We start from the raw sequence: 7,500 nt of genomic DNA on the forward strand, positions 1-7,500 counted from the left end.
CTTAATAATCGGTCAGTAGAAAATGAGTAAAGTATAGACTGCGTACTACAGACTACGGACTAAGGACCGCGGACTGTGTATAAAATACAGACAAAGGTATAAAACGCGGGATACCGACTGAGTATAGAATAAAGACTACGGACAAGGGTATGAAATGAGGACTAAGGATTATAAACGGCTCATAACCTGAAAATAACACATTAAATTTAATTGTGATGTACCTTGCCATCAGTCACTATTATGAAAACCAAAAATTCAAATTTGTCCCTTCAACATTCAGTGCGAGGATCACTCCTTTCACGGGAACACATGAGCCCAACAAGTTGACCTCCTTCCAACTGAGTGGTTTATAGCTCAGTTGATAGCATTGGACAGGCATCGCAGAGGTGATGGGTTCGAGTCCCGTTGAAACCGTCTGAATTTCTTTTTTTGGTGTCTATAAGAGACAATTACTAAACTGCTCAGATATGTGGGAGGATCACTTTTATCTTTCGTCAATAACCCTCACTTCAAATCAATGGTGCTGGGAACATCTCGATCTCAGCAGTTTACTGATTGCAATTTGTAAAACGTACTGACCCAGAATTAAAGTGATATTGAGTAGCGCTTGTTATTTGTATTTTGTGACTAAATTATAGGGTTAATTTGAAATAAAGACGTTTCTTTATGAATCACTGTGTAGCAGGGTGTCCGAGGAAAAATAAGACTAGTAATAGTTGACACTACACCTGCCCTCGCTGTTAAGTATAGTTGTTTCGCAGAATTCAATGTTTCCAGAGCCCAAGTAAAGGTAAAGGGGTGGCCGTTTTACAAACAGAACAACTGATGTTGATCCGGGGAGAGAACGAATCAGTACCGAATAGGAAAAGGGTTGTGACTAAACGGTATGTTCATGGCGGACACCATGGTGTACCAGTCGAAACAGAAAATAAAAGAAACGGAAGGTCAAATTTTACCGTTACGTTAATGTAGCCACTGTTTTTTAAAAATGCAGCATATTGCAAGGGGATGAAGTTTTCAGTCTTGAGTAACGTGAATAACCCTTGATCTTGCACGGTTTAATGTCAATGCTTTATTTAGATGCCCTTAATCTAGGACTGGTTGCCCAAAAACTCGTTAGCGCTAACCGCGTTTATTAAGATGTATCAAAACCTATAGGTTTCCATGGTATTTAACACTGGTTAGCGGCCTTAACCATGCTTCGAGCAACGTGGGCCTGGATTATATAATCGTAGTTATAGGATTAAATGACCAAATGAATAGTAAGAAACAGGAAGTGTTAAAATCTGACCAGATGAATGGTTTGAAACGGTGTCAAGGTATTATTAATAATAGGTAAATCGAGTGAAAAATTTGTATAGAAAACTCTTCTGGTAACAAAATCAGAATTCAGCAATGTTTAGAGTATTCGCGACAATGTAGCAACCTATTACATGGTTTTGCATTTATAAGAGTTTCCTATGTTTCTATAATTTATTCCAACATTTTACCGCCTAGCACTTTGAAAGAACTGAAACTGACGGTCTCAAAAATCAAGCAAAAATATAATAATAACTTGTGGCCTTTTTTCTTCAATCCAAAGTCGTGTTCAAAATTAGTTTGTTCTAAACGACAACCTTTTCACGACAGAATACCGTCGCGAGCCTTTTATATGTTCATGTTTGGAAAAACACGGATCGTTTGCCTTGTAAATACTTTACAAGTCACTAATGTTTCTCTTCAATCGTTTGCTAACAAGACTTACTGGTTGAGTCTTTCAATATCTCAACAGTGCTCTGTGTCTGACAAATCGTTTCCTGAAAAAAAGTTCGTGCGTGCTTGCACAATGTTCGTCAATTGACAAATTGCTTCCTAAATGATCGCGGCGGTTCCGCGACTCAAACCAAAGGATTATCCTTGTCGTGAGATAATTTAGCCACTTTACGATCCCTTCGTGAAAAACAGGACTTAAGGCAGACAAAGGCATTCTCTTACTCACTCCGTGACAGATGGCACCAACATTTTATGGGGTCATTTTTGTGATATATTTCAGTAATAGAGGACGTTTTCCGTGTTTCAATAACCTCATCTAAACAATTGGGAGAGTTGGGAGAATTCGAAACAGTTATGCAAACCCGAGACACAGTCGAGGGTTTGCATAACTGTCGAGAATTCTCCCAACTCCTCAGATTGTTTAGATGAGCCTATGGAAACACGGAAAAAAGTCCTTTATTGCTTTTAGAAAATATTTCTCAAAGATAATTCGACAAAAGAAGGAACGTCTTGATTGAAACGGATTTTCTTGATACACGCTCCTATTTCCTACCAGCCAATCAAAAAGCGCGTTTGACTACATAACCAATCAAAGTTCGTGTGATGTCACAGCCGTGGTTCTATACTCTCATCTAAACACAGCTATTGACCAATGACATTGCGGGTACTATCTTAATAATTTTTTTTTAATAGTATGGAAAAAAAACTCGGCAAAATCGACTTAATTTTTGTTGAGAAAAGTGATCTTGACAGAGCGAAAGCATAAGACATGAATCAACTCCAAATGTCGTAAAGTTGAGAATGGTTTTATTTGTTTTATTCTTGTCGTCCATCAGATTAAATTATTGCAAAATACAAACCGTGACTAAAAGGTGCCAACGGTATTACTCTTCAGATAGCATCTCATTGGCGATAACAGTAACAACAGACAAAAAACATACTAACGGCTTACTGAAAAACTCGTCAGCCATAAACATTGAACAAAAGATGAATATTTTTCACTATAATTGCCTTAACAGTTTGCAATTTTTTGTAAGAACAATTGTTGTGACGGAAAGTATTTCCAGTGCTCATCTGTTAAAATCGTGTTTAGTTTGGCAAGGAGTTGTTGCTCTTCGCGAAAATTTCTCTTGTAAACTTCAAGGTAAACTATAAAATGTCAATGTAAACTTCACCGGATTTCGCTTGCCTTTTCTTCAGTAAGTTTAAAAAAATAAGGGACGGCAGGAAAAACGAAAGTCTCAGCATCCAACTAAACTATTGGATAGCAAAAATTTGAATAAAACGTATTAGCATTTTTGAGTCCAAACCAATTTCAGGTGCAAAGCGAATTCACGGCGTGTTGAAAGAACAAAACATTTTGAAGAAATCAAAGAAGAGGTGCGAATTTTTCTTCGATTTTCTTTCGAAAAATTGGAGAAAGCAATTTGACATAAATATCCGTATGAAAGGCAAAAATAGTACGAACCTGGCGACAGTTAAGTCAGCAATCCTTCATTTCACTCAAAATCATTGCTTTGCTAAGCACATACAAATTCTAAGGTGCCTTGATAGTTTTTTTTTACAGTCTCATCCCATGTTCACCAAGGAATTACTTTTTCAAGTAAGGATTCTTTGCGGCAGAACATCCAACACAAGCAGCAAAGTCCAAACATAGCGCCATTACAACCTTGCGAAACAACACGATCGACCTTTCCTCTCGCAGACCCGTAAACCGTAATCCGTAATTTAGAAGAGACATCTGATCCTTTTCGCTGCTCGTAACACCCAAACGCTGATTCTTACTGGTTAAAACAAAAACACCCGAGAAGTAATGAAGTTAGACGGCGAATGTTGTTTGCAGTCTTTGGACGATCTCAGATTTTTTTAAAACTAACGCAAATCGTTTAGGTAAAGTGGCTTTGATTAAGCATAAAAACTGACGACAGTCAATGTGATTGCCATGCGATTTCCCGCAAAGGAAACTTGCCCGAACACCCGTCTTCACCCTAACAGTCTGTGCGGGCGGGCGAACGGACGGGCGTATACGACGTCATTACCAGAATAGGCCACTTCGGAAAATACCAGAATACTCTTTGCTTGTACCCCAAAATTTTGCATAAGCATTGTTTTTGTTTTCTCTTGGGACCATTGTAAACCCCAAGAGAAACTGGAAACAATGCTTATGCAAAATTTGGGAGGACAAAAAAAGAGTATTCTGGTATTTTGCGAAGTGGCCTATTTTTCAAATGGATAGATTTTCCAAAATGTCTTACCCATGGTACTCCGCTGGCGCGCTTGGCGTACGTGAGCTTCGCTACTATACCACTGTACCTCTATTTACACGCAAGCTAAAGTGATGCTTCCTCGGGATTTTCCATCTAGGCAACATCCCCGCGGGAGAAATAAAAGATTCAGTTGTAAATTAAGATTGCAATAAAAACTCAAGACAGCTCAAGCGTTCAGCCAAGGTAGAATCAATGAATTCATTAATGGCATTGCCTCTCATTTCTTGCTTTAATATCCCATGATTGAAGCAGCCTCTTGGTATGAAAATTAGCATATTTCTCAAATTTCTACAAAATTTCTATTTGGGACACGAAGCCAGACATGAAATAAAAGCTTGAGTTTTGAATCACGTCATCTTTTGAGTATTTACCTTTTCACTTTAAGAATGGAATGTTGAAGCAACAAAATCAAATTTTTGAATTTCAAATTTTTCACTGATGGAAGGAATGCTTGAGCTATTTTGACTCTTAAGATATTTTGGCGAGGTAAATCACAATGAAATTTTATGCATTATTTTCAGGTTATACGCTGTTTATAATCCTTAGTCCGCATTTGATACTCTAGTCCGCATCTTATACCATAGTCAGTATTTTATACTCAGTCCGTAGTCCGTAGCCCGCGTTTTAGACCTTTGCTTGTCTTTTATACGTAGTCCGCAGCCCGCAGTCCATCTTTCCTACTGACCGATTATTGAATTTTCATTGAATTAAACTTGAATTTTTATTAAATTTAATTTGAATTTCATTAAGTTGAATTGGACTCGATATTGAATATTGCTATACAATTGGCTTGCCATGTCAGCACAATTTGTAGTATTTTACTGAAATATTTTCTAGTTCTCATTTATCCTAAATTGCAGAGAAGATGAATCATGTGATTACTTGCGAATGTCTTCCGGGAGTCTGTTTTCCTCTTATTGCACTTTGTTCGTGTCTTGCTTCATCAGTCCCGCTACATTAACGTTATTGATTAAAAAATGACATCCTTGATTGACACGCAAACACTTGTGGAGACTTGCAGGCCAAAAATATAATAAAATAAGATAAAAAAATCTGCAACCTCTGAATTAAAACTTTGTTGTTTTATCGTAACCATTTTGTTTTGTTGCGCTTTCGCGACCCTCTTGTCAATCAATTTAACTTTCAATTTGTTGCGCTCCATATCAGCTTTCTGCACTGTTTGGGATTAATTGACCTGTGCTCAGCCAATGAACGTGCTCAAATATTTGCATGTACATACAGAGAGATTCTTTATGCTGCCCTTTGAGCATAAGAGCATCCGAACTAGTAATTTCGACTCTTGCAATGGAGCACTAGAACTTGGATTTGTCCCGAGTATGCCCGAGTCACCATTGAAAAAGAAAAGACCTCTTCGTTTCAACTTTTTTTACATGCTTAAATTGCCTCATGACAAAAAAAAGTATGCTTGAAATGAGGACAGTTGGTTTAAATATCCCAGAGAAAACAGAATAATTTATTGGTCGCTAATTATGAATAGGTCGTATTATTAAGACGGAAAGGTGGTCTTTTATTTCGTCACTCCTGTAGTGGGCCGTCTTTAAATTGCAAAACTGTTTATATTTAAAAGTGTCTGTTTGCAATAACCAGTTCAATTGTCTCATACAGGTCGACTTCTTAATGACAAGATAAAATTGACTGACATTTGTAAAATATTAATGAAGAGTTGGTTTATGCAGTTTAAAGTGGGTATATCTAGTTTTGTTAAAATTGGAACACCGATGTCGAGTTTCTAGCTTCCTGACTGGATCACTCAATCTCGAGTAACAGTATAACATACAACCTAATAAGAAAGCTGGTCGCGTCAAGTGTTGCCAAGCTGAAAAATTCCACATTTTTCAAATCTTTAATTTCCAAGTCTCCAAATGTTGAGATTTTAACGAAAATTTAATAAAACAGTTATTCCATTCCTGCTTGTTGGATATGAGAATGGTTATAGCCAATCATATCAAGCGCGCGCTTGTGTAATAATTGTTAAATGAAGCACATCAATCTTCAATTTCCAAGTCTTCAAATGTTGAGATTTTAACGAAAAGTTAATAAAACAGTTATTCCATTCCTGCTTGTTGGATATGAGATTGGTTATAGCCAATCATATCAAGCACGCGCTTGTGGAATAATTGTTAAATGAAGCACACAGTAAATTGCAAGAAACTCTGAATCGGTCTAGCTAAGTGGTTTGTAAACTTTTCGAGTAAAACATGACTAGCATTGTGCAAGCACGGTACTCTAAACAATTGTTCCATAAACATTGCAAATGCATTTTCTGCAAAGGAAGATGGAAAACCTCCATCAGAACGCCAAACTATGCATGCATGTCCTTTTGCGTGGGCTACCATATCGCAATAATTAAAACAGCTCATGACCAGGATAAACAAAATAATTTGAAAAACCATCGTTATTTCGAAAGACAAGAAGATGCAAAAAACAAGTAAAATGCAATTTCTCTACAGACGATGCATGACGACTAAAGTGTTTTTCCTGGAGCTCTCCCTTGGTTGCAGTGTACAATGATGAGAATTTCGTTTCTTGATTTTTGGAAAAAAATAACTGCGAATTTTAACATACATCCGTACAGGATCTCTCTTCTTTTTCTTTTTCTTCTTCTTGTCACCTATAACAATTCATCGAACTAAACACCCGTTAATTTTTGATCGTTCTGGCATACTTTTCCCCAGAAGAATTTTACATGTATTTTCAGAAAATCCGTTGTTAACTCCTTTGACGCTTTAACTTTGCTTCTCATTTATGAAAGGTGAAAAAAGACCCCTTTGGATTAGTGATTCTTTTAAAGTACACTCCCCTGACTTTAAACTACACAACTGGAATTGCAGACTTCAATGAATCAAATCAGACTTAATACGAAAATTGACTTCAATTAACTGTTAATTCGTGCAGACTTGAAACCGTAACTACATCTTTTTTCTTCTTGAATTTTGTTTTTGAAACATGAAACTTATTTCGTATTTGGTGGTATTTCGTATTAATGAAAAAACTTACTTACCACAAGCTGCACAGCGTAAATTTCAATTCAAATTGTGGAAAGGAGATTTTGACACTAACTCGGGAAAAGAACGCCAGCAAGTAAAAAGCCACCTGCAATTCCTTTGTCGTGGGTGGGTTTCAAGGGATGTCGTTTACAGTGATATTAAATTCAGCTTAAGTTTCACAGTTTTCCTTTAAATATAAAAGGGTTTAAATTACCATGCCATCTTTATTTTCAGTTATGACAAGCAGATGTTCAATGATTATTGTTACCGGGGAAAGCGAACCTAAATGCCATTATCTGATATTGCACTGGCTAGAGAGTTTCTTTTCACAAGTATTTCCTTTCTTAAGATGTTTAAATGGGGCAATTCCAGATTATCTTGCAATGACAGTCTATCATAATCACTTAGGTTAATCAGATTAATGGGACAAACAGTTGACAATCGCTGAAGACTTTGTTATTGAAAGGATGCAT

General features: G+C 36.8%; 1 protein-coding gene across 2 annotated transcripts in view; it reads right to left on the reverse strand.

Annotated features, from left to right (window-relative positions):
- Positions 1-7,164, reverse strand: part of LOC137983814 (fibrillin-1-like) — a 40,898-nt gene extending 33,734 nt beyond the window's left edge. For both annotated transcript variants that reach the window (XM_068830994.1, XM_068830993.1), the window contains exon 1: positions 7,042-7,164. The gene's annotated coding sequence lies outside the window, so the exon portion shown is untranslated. The remainder of the gene's footprint in view (positions 1-7,041) is intronic.
- Between the last annotated feature and the right edge of the window lie 336 nt (positions 7,165-7,500).

Source organism: Montipora foliosa, chromosome 13 (assembly GCF_036669935.1).
Source record: "Montipora foliosa isolate CH-2021 chromosome 13, ASM3666993v2, whole genome shotgun sequence".
Taxonomy (NCBI): domain Eukaryota; kingdom Metazoa; phylum Cnidaria; class Anthozoa; order Scleractinia; family Acroporidae; genus Montipora; species Montipora foliosa.